The sequence below is a fragment of the Adiantum capillus-veneris genome, chromosome 8, assembly GCF_014529385.1.
Source record: "Adiantum capillus-veneris isolate H3 chromosome 8, ASM1452938v2, whole genome shotgun sequence".
Taxonomy (NCBI): domain Eukaryota; kingdom Viridiplantae; phylum Streptophyta; class Polypodiopsida; order Polypodiales; family Pteridaceae; genus Adiantum; species Adiantum capillus-veneris.
This window is the reverse complement of record NC_140938.1, coordinates 99244775-99261180: the sequence shown is the minus strand read 5'-3', so window position 1 is coordinate 99261180 and position 16406 is coordinate 99244775. Positions and strand designations below refer to the sequence as shown.

The 16406-nt window shown below is 36.5% G+C and overlaps 1 long non-coding RNA gene across 1 annotated transcript in view; it reads right to left on the bottom strand.

Annotated features, from left to right (window-relative positions):
- The window catches only part of LOC147452629 (uncharacterized), a 62290-nt gene that overhangs the window by 11079 nt on the left and 34805 nt on the right, over window positions 1-16406 (bottom strand). The window contains exons 2-3 of the long non-coding RNA XR_015188911.1: window positions 8861-9061; window positions 8741-8786 (exon numbers count right to left, since the gene is read on the bottom strand). This is a non-coding gene — a long non-coding RNA (uncharacterized LOC147452629). The remainder of the gene's footprint in view (window positions 1-8740; window positions 8787-8860; window positions 9062-16406) is intronic.

The following is a 16406-nucleotide window of genomic DNA, read 5'->3' as shown; positions in this document are numbered from 1 at the left end:
TTTGAGAGAAGAGGCATAGCCGTTGTACACAATTGCACCCCAAACTATCAATCTTATTTATGAGAAAGTGGAAGCTACAAATGTGATGGAGAGTAAAACATCACTCAATTCCTCTCAATGGCCTCAAAGCCTCTCTATGCACATCTAAATATGATGTGATAGAGTGCCCTCAAAGCTTACAATTTTCTCACACAACTAGGGTTGGAGAGTGCTATATTATGTGTGCAATGGATCTTTTTTACAAAGAAGAGAAGGGCTCTATTTATAGGTTTTTGGAAGCCCTGATTAGGATTAAACCTAATCAATTTTATTAAGAGAAACATGGATTTTTCTTTTTAAATTCAAATGAGAGTGGGTCTCTCTTATCCTTTGGGTCACATGAATGTGAGCTCAAGGAGAGAGAATTATTCATGTTGAAAGAAGAGAGATTTGAGTGAATAACTTTAAAGTGCCTACTTTAGTGGATAGTAGAGGGTGCATTTTTTACAACAAGGTTAGTGGTTAGTATTAGTAATCACTAAAACGTTAGTGGTAGCTGAATGGTCAAAGGAGATGGTGAATGAAGTGGGAATCCTTAAGATGGTGAAGCCTTGAAGAACCTTGGATTTACCTGGTGTAAATTGTAAAAAATGATTGTCAATCTTCTTCTTCTTCTTCTTCTTCTTCTCCTCTTTACGTCTTCGTTGTCGATGTTGATCACAAATTATGAAAATAACGATTTGGTAATGAGATTTTTCAATTTTGTAAAATTTAGGCATAGCCTACATGCTAAATTTTATGTACATAGAGAAAAGACAAGATGATATTATGATTTAGAGGTAATAGAGAGAGATATAGATATGGTGTATATACATGTAGAGTCCATATGAGAGCTAATGGAGGTGAGAGGGGAGGTTAGTAGAAAAGAGGGTGAAAGAAACCATGGAAGTTGCAGGTTTCAATGAGAGATAGAGAAGAATGAGGGTGTGTGTGTATAGAAGTGTGAAGGGAGGTAAGAGAAGACTAGGGTGACTTGTGAGAATAAGTGGATAGATTGGCATCCACCATAAAACTCATATCTCATCGATGGTAGCTCTAAAAATTATGAGAAAAATGAGGTGATCATTCAACTCATGGGCTACATTTTATTTGCTGGTCACTTTTTCAAATTCAAAGTGGAGATTGACACCAAAAATATCACCAAAAAGCTTGTTTTTTATGCTTGCAAAAGTCTTCCAGTGGCCCCCTTCTTTGTTGAATTTGCACAATGCATCCAAGAGTGAACCCCTCCATGAGTCATATCATGATCAAAACATCTAAGTTATCTTTACACATGCATGGAGGAGAATCATTGGTGAATAAAGATATATATATATATATATATATATATATATATATATATATATATATATATATATATATATATATATACATACATGGTGGGACTAGTATCACTACAAAACGTCACGCAAAAATCGACGCAGGTACCGACGAAATAACATTAATTTTTAAACTAAAAAGCGTTGAAATAAGCTTCAAAAGAGACACCGGTATCGTAACGTCGATATGACCATCGATATAGAGGGCGTCGGAATACACCTTTAAATAGGCGTCGGAATATTCAACGTTGTAAGCACCGGTATTTATATACTAAATTCCGACGCTCATACCGTTGCTCCTACCGACGGTGATACCGTTACCTGTACCGACGACCAAAACTTGCAAATTTTTTTTGGGCAGAGAGAGCTGGGAACTAATGCTGCATGTACTGTAGCAAAAGAAAACAACCCTCTCTGCCCAAAGGAAGAGTGTACAAGCAACCGCACTCCACCTACAAGCGGACGGTAAAGAGCGAGTATATGGCAATTAGCAAAATTGTAAGAATAATATAACTTGTTAACATAATTAAAACATGCGTCGAAAATTGTAAAATCATAAACATAACTTGTTTGCCATACCATAACTATTACCATAACTTGCTTGTCATACCATAACCAGAACAGCCATACCATCATTGCACAACTATAACCATAACCATAACCATCACATGATTGCTATACCATCATAGCAAAACCATAACCATCACCTGATTGCTATACCATCATTGCAGAACCATAACCATAATCATAACCATCAGATGATTGTCATACCATCATAGCAAAACCATAATCTTAAGTTGACTGTCAAACCTTAACCATAATATCTGTGCCGTACCATAAACATAACCATAAACCATAAATATAAGCCCTACAAAACTGTACATATGCAAACAATCATTGAGTGAGAAGACCCTCATGGTAATGCCTCCCAATCGACGTCTTCTCCCTTCTCCTGCAGCTGGGTCAAAAAAGGGCCACAAATCCATGCTTGTACCCATACTTCTCCTCTTATCGTATCGGAAGGCGCTTTACGGCAACTTTCTACAAAATTATGGTTTAATCATTAAATAAATCTTCAAATAACATATATATTATCAATAATTTAAAGCATACATATAATAATTACAAACTCGTGTCAAAGCGTATCGTAGCCTCCACTCCCAAGATGTGACGCTCCAGCAGACTCCAAACGTGCTCTAGTTGCATCTCTCTGCTGGTGAAATCTATCGGGATTGTCTTATGTCTCTCGTGCAATCCCCATCCACTCCTCTGCGTCCAACCATGCCAGCTTGGGACTATCGTCATTGTACTTGTCTCTCGTCTCTGGTGTGACATTGTGGACCTCGCCACGCTCAAAATCTAGTTGGTCAAGACTTGATCGTAGCCCTCTTCCGGCCTGTACTCTCTCTAAATGGTGTCGACGATATAATTCTTTCTCTCAGCATCGAGGTTTTCCCAAATCTCCATCACAGAGTGACCAAACTGACTCGTACAGAGCAGTCGAATCCTCTGTCGCATTTCCTTTCCGACCCTATCTGCCACAACAGACCCATCCCTGCTCTTGTACACCTTGCTAGGATCATGCTCGTGTGACCCCCAAGGTGTACGTGGTGTGCCCATTGGTGAACTATCTACTGAAGAGAGTGGTGGACGCTCACTCGGTGGTGTAAACGCATCGGTAGAACCGCTACCACAGCAACCACTGCCTCCAGAACAGCAGCTACGTCGTCTCGAGGATGAACCACCCGTCAGTGTAGGGGACACACGAGTCCTAGGCGCAGGGGGCACACTAGACAGAGGTGTGGGACCGCTCGGTGTAGGGACCACACTACACTTAGGCACAGAGTTGACCGTAGTAGGTCTAGAGGGACCTGCACCCCAAAGGTGTTGTGCCATCGCGATCTGCTCTAGTGTGAATTGAAACAAAAACGAGCCCATCTGCTCGGGTGACATGCCGACCGAAGTGACAAGAAAACTAAAACTAGAAGAGTATGACGGCCATGGCTAATCATACACAAACAACACCCACAAAATATGTTAGTTTATGTAAGAAATGATTAATCAATACAAATAACAAATCAACGAAATTGTTACACAAATGACAACATCTAAAGTGTATTGTACACTTATAAAAAGAGCTTTACAAAAGGTTTCCTAGCAAAAGTCATTAGTTAATCTCTCATCCTCTCTGAGATCTGATGCACCAAAGATGTATGTCTCAATCTGTACTTCTATATCTTTGTCATTGAACTCTGCTTCTTTGTCGCTCTCCGCATCAGCTTCACTATTTGACACCTCATCTCTAGGTTCAGACAATTGCTCAATGCTGACATCCACCTCAAAATCTAAACTTAAAGTTGGAGTCGGTCCTACGCTTTATTCATGAATCACCTCTTCGAGCTCAACATCCAATCCTTCACACACTTGCTTGCTACGTGGAGCAACTTGAACGGCATAGAGCAAGCAGGGTTTAGACAGACCATTCTCGTCATTTTTTGTCCATAGTGGATCGTGTATGAACACAACTTTTTCACAATGCTGCGGAAGTATGAATGTATCCCGCACATCTGTCCACACCCGCCTAGAGTTTACTTGAATCAATCCACTCTTGTCTTTGCGCACAGTTGCATTAGGGCCACTGGTAATAACTTTCAGCCACTTGACATCAAAGATAAACATATCAAACTTTCTAAAGACAATCTTCAAGATGTCTTGGATGTAGCCAAAGTATTCAAGCTGGATAGTCTCTGTATTCTCATCCCTGGCACTGCTCCTACTTTCTTGGATGAAGCTTTCCCTAACACCACTGTCGAAAGTGACCCTTTGTTCGTCGATCCGTTGCACTCTGAAGTGCTTTCCATGCGACCACAAAGCTCCATATTTGTGATACTGCCGTCACAAAATTGAAACAGACTAAAAGTTATTAAAGCAAACTAATTTTCATGTGGAGCTCGAAAAGGAAGTTGTGAAATGTACATGCCAATCGCAACCCCTTGGCATCTCCTCTTCCTCTTCAGTAATCAACAATCCACTCCTCTTCCTCTTCAATAATCAACACTCCACTCCTCTTTGCCTCTAAGAGTGTCGCATCTAACCAGCACCCAGCTGGAAAGTCAGGCAATTTTTAAGGATGATCTGGAAAAGGAAGGTTTCTAATTGCATGGTTGCGCTTGAATTGAAGGCGATTTGTCAAACGTTGTTACTTTTCCCCTTCGTACCTCTCTAGCCAATTTTGCCTGATGTCTGAGTTGAGAAGGAAAAATCTCATAACCTTTTCTCGCATTGTGATGTCCATCTTCCTAACGATGCCTTGTCCTTGCGGCTCGTCCCCTGTCACCTTGACGTTGATCTCAATAGTCCACATTCGGAGCATTTCTGGATCAATTGAGATAAAAAATTCATTGATGAGGACAAGAGACTGTTGTACAAGCCATGCTTCGGCCATGCTACCCTCGAGGCGAGCCCTTTGATGAACAAACCCCTTTAAAGTCTTCATAAATCTCTCGAAGAAGAACATCCACCTGCTATGGACCACCCCAGCAACTGCAACTTCATCGACCACATGCACAAGTACATGCATTTAGATGGTAAGAATGTTTGTCGGAAATTACTTCTCCACCATGCACACTTCTTCAATAGCATTTAAGCGTGCTGCATTGATGTTGTCTTCTCTTATCTCTTTTAAACTGATCCAGCATACCAGCTCACTGATTTTGTAGATTGTTCTTCTAATGTCATCTGTCAAACAGCCCTTTATGGAAATTGGTAAGATGAACTGTAAAAATTTGTGCCAATCGTGGGACTTAAGACCACTGAGATTGTCATTTCTCGTAAAATCCATTTTCAAACATCGCATGCACCCTGTGGGAGTCTTGAATGAAGATTATAATTAACCAAACAAATAGGCCACGTGCTCCATGACGAACTCCGTAATCCGAATGGGTTTACTCTGTCCATTGCCAGACCAAAGAGGATACATCAAGGCTCGTTGTTAAATGTAGGCCAACTTTCCTCTATGTGCTTCCATGCACGAGAGTCAACAGGTACCCGCATAACATAATCTGTCGATCTAGTATTCGAGTGCCATGTCATCAAAGCGGCTATGGACTTGCACCTGAACATGCTCTTTATTCTTGGAATGATAGGAAAGTATCGAAGGATCTTTGCAGGGATAAATTTTCCTTGTATGTCCTCCCTGTACCTGTTTAATCCACAATTGGGACATTGTTCCAAGTTTGCATACTCATTGCGAAAAAGTATACAATCATTAGGACATGCATGTATTTTCTGATAATCCAAGCCCAAATTAGTAAGAAGCTTTTTAGCAGTTGGATGGGTAGGGGACATGTGATTCCCTTCTGGCAAGATTTTCTCATTCAGCAACCTGGCGTTACATGAACAAGTCAGCCCTTTGATCACTTTATATACACTGTAGTTTGCACTTTACCATGCCTAGGATAAATATAATTACCTGAAAAGCTCTGGACTGAGGCGTCAGACCAACCGTAGACAGATTGCAAATTAAGCATTGTCAATGCGGTACGAAGAACTGAAATTTTTGCACCAGTGTAGAGAGGCATGCGTGCAAGACTTTGCATCATCTTGCCCTCCTCATCATTGCTATCATGCCGTCGATATGAATGGGATGGCTGAGGTTGGTCCACAGTACTGCGTTCAATGTTGTCACCTTCTATGTTGGAATCCATGTCAAAGAACGCGTCCAACATCTGCTCCATCTCTACTTCTTGAAATGCCGCTTCAAGTATTAATTGAGAGGACTCAGTCGATGGCTACTCGTTTGAAAATCGTCTTCTCTGGGATGAAGCTGAAGCAATATCTACTTGCGGACTTTGACCTTCAATCTCTAGACCATGAGATTGATAACGCAGGTCTTGTAATTGCTGTATTGGAAAGAGACCGTGATTGCGTATGTGTTAATCGCAGATTTTTTGTTTTCGAAAGATCTGATGCTTGCAATGCGTACAAGGACACGCCATCCTATCGTCCATACTTTATCTACCAATTATGTAACAAATAATTAAAACACTCTAGTTGTTATAACTACACACTACTAAGTACATGACAAGCTTTAACAACCTCACGTTCTCTAGCCAGGCTCGATCCCTACACACCTCAGTCTAGAGGTGCACGGAGATTAGGACCACAGGGTAATAATCTTGTCTTTATTGGTCAATAACTATATATTAAATTTCTTGAAGTTTGTGTGCACTTTTGAAGTCCGATTTCATTTTTTCAACTATTTTCTGCTAGCTCTACCAACCTTACATTCTCTAGCCAGGCCCGATCCCCGCACACCTCGGTCTAGAGGTGCACGGAGATTAGGACCACAGGGTAATAACCTCGTCTTTATTGGTCAATGACTATATATTAAGGTTCTTGAAATCTGTGTGCACTTTTGAAGTCTGATTGCGTTTTTTCTATTATTAATTTGACACTAGCTCTAGCGTAACCTATAATCTAACCTAACCTATAACATAACCCTAACTTAACTTAATGTACCCTAACTTATAACTTCATCCTAACGTATAACCTAACCTAACCGAAGCCCGTTTGCATTTTTAGAAGTACACGAGTCATTTTCGAAGTCCAATTGCTTTTTTTCTACTATTAATTTGATGCTACCTCTAACCTAACCTATAATCGTGATGCCTAATCTATAATCTAACATAACATAAAACCTATACCTAGCCTAACTTAATGTAACCTAACTTATAACATCTAAATAACCTATAACCTAACCTAACCGAGGTCAATTTGCGTTTTTAGAAGTACACGAGTCATCTTCGAAGTCCGATTGCGTTTTTTTTACGCTAGCTCTAACCTAACCTATAATCGTTATGCGTAACCTATAATCTAACCTAATGTAAAACATATACCTAACCTAACTTATAACATCTACCTAACCTATCACCTAACCTAATCAAAGTCCGTTTACGTTTTTAGAAGTACACGAGTCATCTCCCAAGTTCGATTGCGTTTTTTCTACTATTAATTTGATGCTAGCTCTAACCTAACCTATATTCGTTATGCCTAACCTATAATCTAACCTAGCATTAAACATATACCTAACTTAACTTAATGCAACTTAACTTATAACATCTACCTAATCTATAACCTAACCTAACCGAAGTCCATTTGCGTTTTTAGAAGTACACGGTCATATTCGAAGTCCGTTTGTATTTTTTCGACTATTATGCCATCGACAGCTCTAACCTAACCTCTAATCTCACTTAACCTATAACTTAAACCTAACCTAACATAACCTAACATAAAAACAATACAATGGTGAGGCGTTTAGCAAAACGACAAGCCATACAGCTTGTCCACAATGCATATGCGATGTGGGCAAGCTGTATGGCTTGCCAATTTGGCAAACGGCTTACCATTGTGTTGTTTTTAGAGTTGCGAAACGATTTTATGGCCTAAAAATCGCTCGCAGACATATAGACAACACAATGGCCAACCGCCGTTGGCAATATGTCAAGCCATATTGCCAAACGGAACGGATCGCCGTTGTGTTGTTTTTAGGGGCACGACATAATTTTAGCGCTTGAAAATCGTTTGCAAACATATATACAACACCATGGCAAGCCGTTTGGCAATACGACAAGCCATAAAGCTTTCCCACAATGCATATGCATTGTAAGCAAGATCTATGGGTTGTCATATTGTCAAACAACTCGTCACGGTGCTATTTTAGGACTTGAAAACCGCTCGCGGACATATTAACAACACAATGGCGAGCCGTTGATAATACGGAAATCCATAGAGCTTACCCACAATGCATATGTGTTGTGGGTAAGCTTTATGGCTTGCCGTATTGATGAACGATCGCCATTGTGTTGTTTTTAATATGCACTATGGATAAACTCTATGGCTTGCCGTATTGTCGAACGTAGCTTAACTTAACTTAACCTAATGTAGCTTTACCTAACATAACCTAACGTAACTAAACCTAACGTAAATTAACTTAACATAACCTAACCTAACCTAATGTAGCTTAACCTAATATAACTTAACCTAACGTAGCTTAACTTAATTTAACTTAACGTATAAAATAACCTAACATAACTTAACATAACATCATAACTTAACTTAACGCAACCTAACTTAATTTAACTTCACTTATAACCTAAACTTACCTTAAAACATAAATCCCATCAACTATATAATTTGAAAAACGATCATTTAATATATAAAAATTTCAAAACAATTTTTTTTCATAATTTAAAATGAAATTTCACATAGCAAATCCTAATTTCTTTTAAAGCATTTAAAGTTTAAAGCATGAAATCTTTTTTTCTTAATATACAAAGTAATTTAAATAAACTTAATACGCATTTAAAGGTTTGAGCACTCACATTCGTCTTATTTGAGCAATGAAAGTTGTTGTAAAAGTCCTGGAACCTGCAAAAACACACACAAACACAAAGTTAAACCCTAAACCCTAAATCTACAAGTAAACATGAAAACAATCTTACCTTAGTGTTATGCGCTAATCCACAAGTAAGATTAGCACTTCGGATGGCGTGTATCGCAATAGATCTGTGAGAGATGAGGAAGAGGAGAGCTTGAGAAAACATGCAAGAACTAATAGAAATGCGCAGAGAAAGTCCGCGGTTCTATTTTTGCAGGTGCCATCGGTACAGCCATCGGAAGAGGCGTCGCTATGCGCATTCGCACTGTCATCGGAATACATGTCGAAAGAAGTGTCGAAAATTTAAAAATCAATTTTTTAAAAAAAACTTAGCTCCCTCCATAAATACACACATATACCGACGCCCGTCAGTGACGCCGGTAATATGGCACCAGAATTCAAGTGACCTCTTGTAGTGTATATGAACTATTCATGGACTTTACCTTAAAGAGCACATGGTGTTTGAATTATGAATACAAAATAAGAAAAATATGGAAGAATTATGGATATGAGAAAAGATATTGGAATCGTATGATACGGTCCGTCTTTTGTATTATTTTGGGTGAAAGAGGAAAGTATGGAAGTACATAAAAATTCTATAATAAAACTGACTAACGAAGTAGAAACCAATATTTTGTTTTCACAAGGATGAGGATGGAAATGTGGGGGTGATTTGCATAAAAGAAGAAAATATTTATAAGATTAGAGGATGTACACATTAGCAACAAAAAAATACTTATGGTACAAGAGGCTGAAAGAATGCATACATATGTCTAATAAGACACACACCTAGGTATAAATATCTAAATAAAATATCAAAATAATTATAATAAAAAATCTATACATTTAGATGCTATCTATATTGTAATATTTACACACAAAAAGGCTATGATAATTTTTTATTTTTTTATTTTTAGTTAATTGAGGGTTTTTAGATATGAGAAAAGTCCACTAACTCACACACTCCTATGTACAGTGAAAGTGTGAGGATAACCACAGTGTTTGAGTGATTTATATAGGGTGAGGTAACTCACTATAAAAATTTTGGATAGCCAAAAAAGCTATCATTAGCCCCCCAAGATAATGGTACATTTATGTATCATTTATCCAATTAATTAAGTCACGTATCTTGTAAGGCTTGTAACGTATGTAGTCTACTTTTATCTTTCTTGAAGTACCTTAGCTATATCGTTAGAAAACCTTGTGGATTATGAAAGATTGTCTCCAAAACCAATAGCATGATTGAGAAAACAACCTCCATTAAAATTTTCATAAGCACCCCCCAGGATCAAAGATCTTGAAGTTTGTTTCCCAGAGAAAGATGTACGCTATGGAATCACTTACTGAATTCGGTTGAAGAAACTTGTAGCTCATATTGTTGTCCATCATTGCTTCCATCATTACAAATGTGACATAAAAAGATGGGTCGCTCTTCCTCCTGGGTAAAGTTGATGTATCTGCTACGATCTTCAAGACCATATCTCTAAATTCTAGCTCATAAAAGTCATTCAACCTGGATAGGCTCATCAAGTCAGAAACTCCATGACCCTCATAATTTAGAAGAGCTTGAGCTATGTCTCTTTGTTGTAATCTGAAGGTGTTGCAAAAAGTTTATCACGTAAGTAGACAATACAGTCTAGACCAAGGTTTCTATCGCTACCAATACCTTGGAAAGGAATAGATTTTGGTAAGGACGTACACAAGATCCACCTGTAGCAATCTGCAAGTTTTTAATCTATGAAGAAGACCAAAATCATCACAATGTGAGATCTCCATACACCAAAGAACCAAATGTGGAAGGTTTGGAAACATCTGCCAAGTGTTCATGTTCTCCAAAACTTAAGAGGGTATGATATGTAGGATGAAAGACATATTTAAAGAAAGGAGAGATTCACTATGAAGAGATGAACACCAATATTAAGTTAGTTGGAGCTTCAAAAGATTAGGTTTTCTTGCTAGAAGACTGTTCCATGGATGCAAAGCCGTCCACTAATACACCACTAGAGAGAATAATACCCTTTTGATAGTTTCCTTTAAGATCCTATTTTTTTCTACTCTTCCATATTCTCCATCCACTTCTAAGCCCCATACTTGAAAAGGTTGAAACTTCTCACATTCTACTGACTTAAAAGTTAATGGACTACTTTCTAAACTTGTGAAATCCTTGGCTTCTTGTATGGTAGAGTCTTCCATGGTCCGCATACATGGTTCATACCAAAGCTTTTTGACGTCCTCACACACTTCTTGAAGATAATCCTCACATGAATGCGCTTTACACTCTTCCACTATGTTTTGTAGGTTGTCCATGTCCACAGTCTTTTCCCTATGATCAATGTATTCCATAATCTCCCCACCTATGATTTTCTCTTCTTCTTCACTCTCTTCTTTTACACTCTCATGAGAACTTTCCTTAAGATCAGCGTTACCTTTAAGGTCTTACTCTCCATAGAGTGGCATTGCACAAAAGCTTCATCTGCTGTGACTGGAGTTTAGTCTTCATCAAAAGGTTGAATGTATCCATTACTGAATCGTCTTCAATGCCATATGAGATATCTTGTTTCGATTGTTTTGATGAAGGTAGATATCAATCTCTATCACACACTTTAGCACTTGAATCATCAATTAGCATATAGAAATCATCTTCAATATTTGTTGGAGTAGAAGAAAAGAAATATGGTAAAAGAGATGATTCCTTGATTGGAACACTTTCTAGATGAAAGGTTCTTCCAACATAGTCTCTCAATGCTAGAACCACACAAAAGTTCGTGACGTGCAGTTAGCCATACTTAGCACTACTTCTGTAATTGGACACTTAAGTATCCTGAGACACTAAAGTGTCCTGTTTTTCTACCAAGTTTTGGCAATTTATTTGTCAATCTAGAAATAAGTCTTTTACACCTTGCTTCTACCATAGATTGGTTATGAGGAAAAGAAAATGCTTGATTTTTCTCCATATCAGAATACAATCTGTATAGAGAAAATTTGGTAAGCTCTAAGACATAAATTTTAGTAGAATTTCAAACTGTTTTACCGAAAAAATCATAAAATTATTATATCTTTTTGTAGAGATGACCTTTTTTATGTTTATAATAGACAAATGTTAGCACTTAGTGCTACAAAAAAATGGAATGCACCTCAAAGATAAGTTTTCAAGTCACATGCAAGTTATAGACATAATTTCATACTTGAGCACGTGCTAAATAAAAGCATAATTATGGTATTTCAAAGGTCCCCTCATGAAATTGGTATTATTCTAGTGCAATTTGACAACTACAAATGACTTTATATATTTAAACCAAGAAACTATGTATTTTTTGGACTCCCTAACTTAATGAAATCTCGTTGCTTGAACTCTATTTTGAATTTTTTATCGTGCAAAAACTCTTGAAAATCTTAAGTTCTCCATAATAACATTGAAACCGAAGCTTTAGGCACCCCAATTGTGTATGTACCACGTTCTTTAATACAATTAGTTGATCTACATGCAGTTTTGAATATTTAAAATGATCCAATAATTGTTGCATACAAAAGCCCTTCTACTTGCCACCTTAACTGCTCAATGAAAAGGGCAAGCAATGTATCACTTTCTAAAACTCACAAATATATCAAAAACATACTTTTCTTTGTATACAACGATATGCTTGAAATGACTATATCAAACACATAGAACTTTCCATTATTTTATATACTCCAAAGTCAATTTTTTTGCACATGAAACTTTCAATTATTTATAGCAAAATTGTGGAAGAGTCACCTAAAATTTTATATAAGGTTGCTGCATTTATTTCTTGAGCTTTATAAGGCGATTTCTTCAAAGCATCAATCGCAGTCTTACGAGGGTCAACTTAATGAATATAGTTTTTGATCATGGTAGATTCTAAAATGTAAGATTATATTTTTAAAAGACCCTCTAGGTAACAAATTTAATCATATCAATAGGATTTTCTTAAATAAACCATCTAATGCAAGTAGCATTTAATCTAACTTTGTTAAAAAATGACACTTAAAGTGTCGTGTTTTGGTACCAAACTAGTGTTAAGTCTTGAAAGACCCTCCAACATAAATTCTAGATTTTTGTGTGAAAATCTTTTTTCTTTTTTATGTTATGTCAACCCATACCATGTTATGTTGTGTCAACCCATACCATTATTCTAGATCAATTTTAGTTGTCTTGAAATTAACGATGCACTCAAAATAGTTTGCTAAGTTGCACTAGAACAAGATCAAGACACAAGAGGTAGGATGACAGGATTGGTGATGCCATAATTTCTTCTACTCTTTGAGCACCAAACATAAACACCATAGGTTGTTGAAACTAAACCTTTTTACCAAGTGCAACATTTATTCTAATGTGTGGAGTACAATGGAAGAGAAAAACCTCTACTTTTGGACCATTATCCATGGTCTATGCATGACTTAATTTTTAAAACAAAACAAAAATATATACGTCCAAACTAAAGTCGTACCTAATGAAAGGCAAAATAAAAAGATTTACCGAAGCGTTTATCTTTGCAAACTTAAGAGGACCTAAAATTCTACGAATCCTCACTGAGGGCACCAAAATTGAGGCAGTCCGGAATGGACAATAAAAGAATCGATCTCTAAACACTCCTTAAGGCTCTACTCAATTGTGGCAGGGATGACTACAAGCACACAGGACAACAACAAACTCACGGCCAAACACAAAAGAAAGAGGTACCACCTAGTTATGGATGTGAACTAAGATGCAAATAGTATGGAGCCAAACATGCAAAGAGAGAAATGCAAAATTGTCACACAAACACACACTAAACATAGTCTTTCACAACCATAGGTATTTGAAAGAGAGTAAGGTAGAGAGTACAAATCAACTTGAACAATTAGATCTTGGCCTAAAAGATTAGATACTTCCAAGCTTAGAAAAATTAGAGAGACAACACAAAGCTTGATCTTATTGTCAATACACCATTGTCTTGAGTTACGGGAGCCCTCTCACCATATCACCCTGTTACAATTAGTCATAAGCAAACAATTCAACAAGCCCTTTAAAACCACAAAGCATGAAAGGAGACAAATAATGTTGAAAAAAACTTCACTTTTTACAAGCCATTGAGCCAACTTTTTGAGTTGATTATAGAGAAGAGAGACGTAGCCGTTGTACACAATTGCACCCCAAACTATCAATCTTATTTATATGAGCAAGTGGAAGCTACAAATGTGATGGAGAGTAGGGCATCACTCAATTCCTCTCAATGACCTCAAAGCATCTATATGCACATATGAATATGATGTGATAGAGAGCCCTCAAAGCTTACAATCTCCTCACACAGCTAGGGTTAGAGAGTGCTATGTTATGTGTGCAATGGACCTTTTTTACAAAGAAAAAAATGACTATATTTATAGGTTTTTGGAAGCCTTAATTAGAATTAAGCCTAATCAAATTTATTAAGAAAAACATGTATTATGGATTTTTTTTTAATTTCAAATGAGAGTTGGTCTCTCTGATCCTTTGAATCACATGAATGTGAGCTCAAGAAGACACAATTATTGATGTTGAAAGAAGAGAGGTTTGAGTGAATAACTTGGAAGTGCCTACTTCAGCGGATAGTAGAGGGTGCATTTTTTACAACAAGGTTAGTGGTTAGTGTTAGTAATCACTAAAAAGTTAGTGGTACAATTTACAATGGATAGAATGAGTTGGATGGTTAAAGGAGACGGTGAATGAAGTGAAAATCCTTGAGTTGGTGAAGCATTGAAGAAGCTTGGACTTAGTTGTTGTAGATTGTCAAGAATGACTGTCAATCTTCTTCTTCACTTCTTTACGCCTTTGTTGCCAATGTCGCTCACCAGTTATGAAATGACGATTTGGTAATGAGATTTTTCAATTTTACAGAGTTTAGTATGGCCTACATGCTGAATTTTATATACGTAGAGAAGAGGTAAGATGAAATTATGATTTAGAGATAATAGAGAGAGAGATAGATAGATATAGTGTATATACATGTAGAGTTCATATGAGAGTTGATGGAGGTGAGAGGGGAGGTTAGTGGGTGAAGAGGGTGAAAGAAACTATGGAAGCTACAGGTTTGAGTGAGAGATAGAGAGGAATGAGGGTATATGTGTGTAGAAGTGTGAAAGAAGGCAAGAGAAGAATAAGGTGACTTGTGAAAAAAGTAGGCAGACTAGAGACCACCATAAAACTCATATTTCACAGATGGTAGCTCCAAAAATTATGAAAAAAATGAGGAGATTATACATCTCGTGGGCTACATTTTGTTTGTTAGTCATTTATTTGAATTCGGAGTGAAAATCGGCGTCAAAAATCTCACCAAAAAGCTTGTTTTTTATGATTGCAAAAGTTTTCTAGTACTCCCTCTTCTTTGTTAAATTTACACAATGCATTCAAGAGTGAGCCTTTCCATGAGTCATATCATGATATAAAACATCCAAGTTATTTTTACACATTGTATGACAGAGGATTTGATGGACTATTCATTGACTTTAGCTTAAAGAGCACATGGTATTTGAATTATGAGTACAAAATAAACAATATATAAAAGAATTATGGATATGTAAGAAGATATTGGAATCATATGATATGATCTCTCTTTTGTAGTATTTTGAATGAAAGACGAAAAAGTATGCAAGTAGATAAAAGTTATATAATAAAAGTGACTAACAAAGTAGAAACCGATTTTTTAATTTTCACAATGGTGAGGGTGAAAATGTGAAGGTGATTTGTATCAAATAAAAAATTATTTATGAGATTAGAAGATGTACACATTGGCAACAAAAATGTACCTATAGTGTAAGAGGATGAAAGAAGGCATACATAAGTCTAATAAAACACACTTATGTATAAATATTTAAATAAAATACTAAAATAATTATAATAAAAATCTATATATTTAAGCCATAAATATTTATACACAAAAGGCTATAATATACCTCTTTTTTTTTTGCTCAACTAGCCCAATGACTAGTTAATTGACGGTTTTTAAGAAGATATGGAAGAAGTCTCCTCACACATGTATATGTATAGTGAAAATGTGAAGATAGCCACAATGTTTGAGTGATTTTGATAGAATGAAGTAGCTCACTATGGAAATTCTGAATAGCCGAAAAATGACTATCACTACATAAATAAAACGTTGATAACTTCAACCTTTTATAGTACTTAATCAGATTTTCATGTAGTTCGTATTGCTTAATTTTTTTTGACGGAGTCAAAACCTTGCAAACCTACAAATGAGAAATATTAGAGATAAATTGACTATTTTGAAGGGTTTTACACTAAATTTCTAAAACGTTTATAGATTTTCTCACCTTTAAATTTAAAATTTACTTTAAATCTCAAAATTTGTAGAGTGTATTTACACTAAACCTAGGTTTTTTTAAAGGAGGGATAGTTCTTTTAATTTAAGTACTTTATAGGATTATTTTATATAAAGACTAATGTCTTCTTATAAGATAAACTCATGTTGTTCATGTGTTTGTATTAAATTAACCTTAGCACAATTGTTTGAAAAATCAAGATATTGGATATATCACATATATGAGAAGGAATTAACTTGTTTATCTTTTAGTACTAATGGCATGTGCCATAATTTATTAAACTACCTTGATCGAGA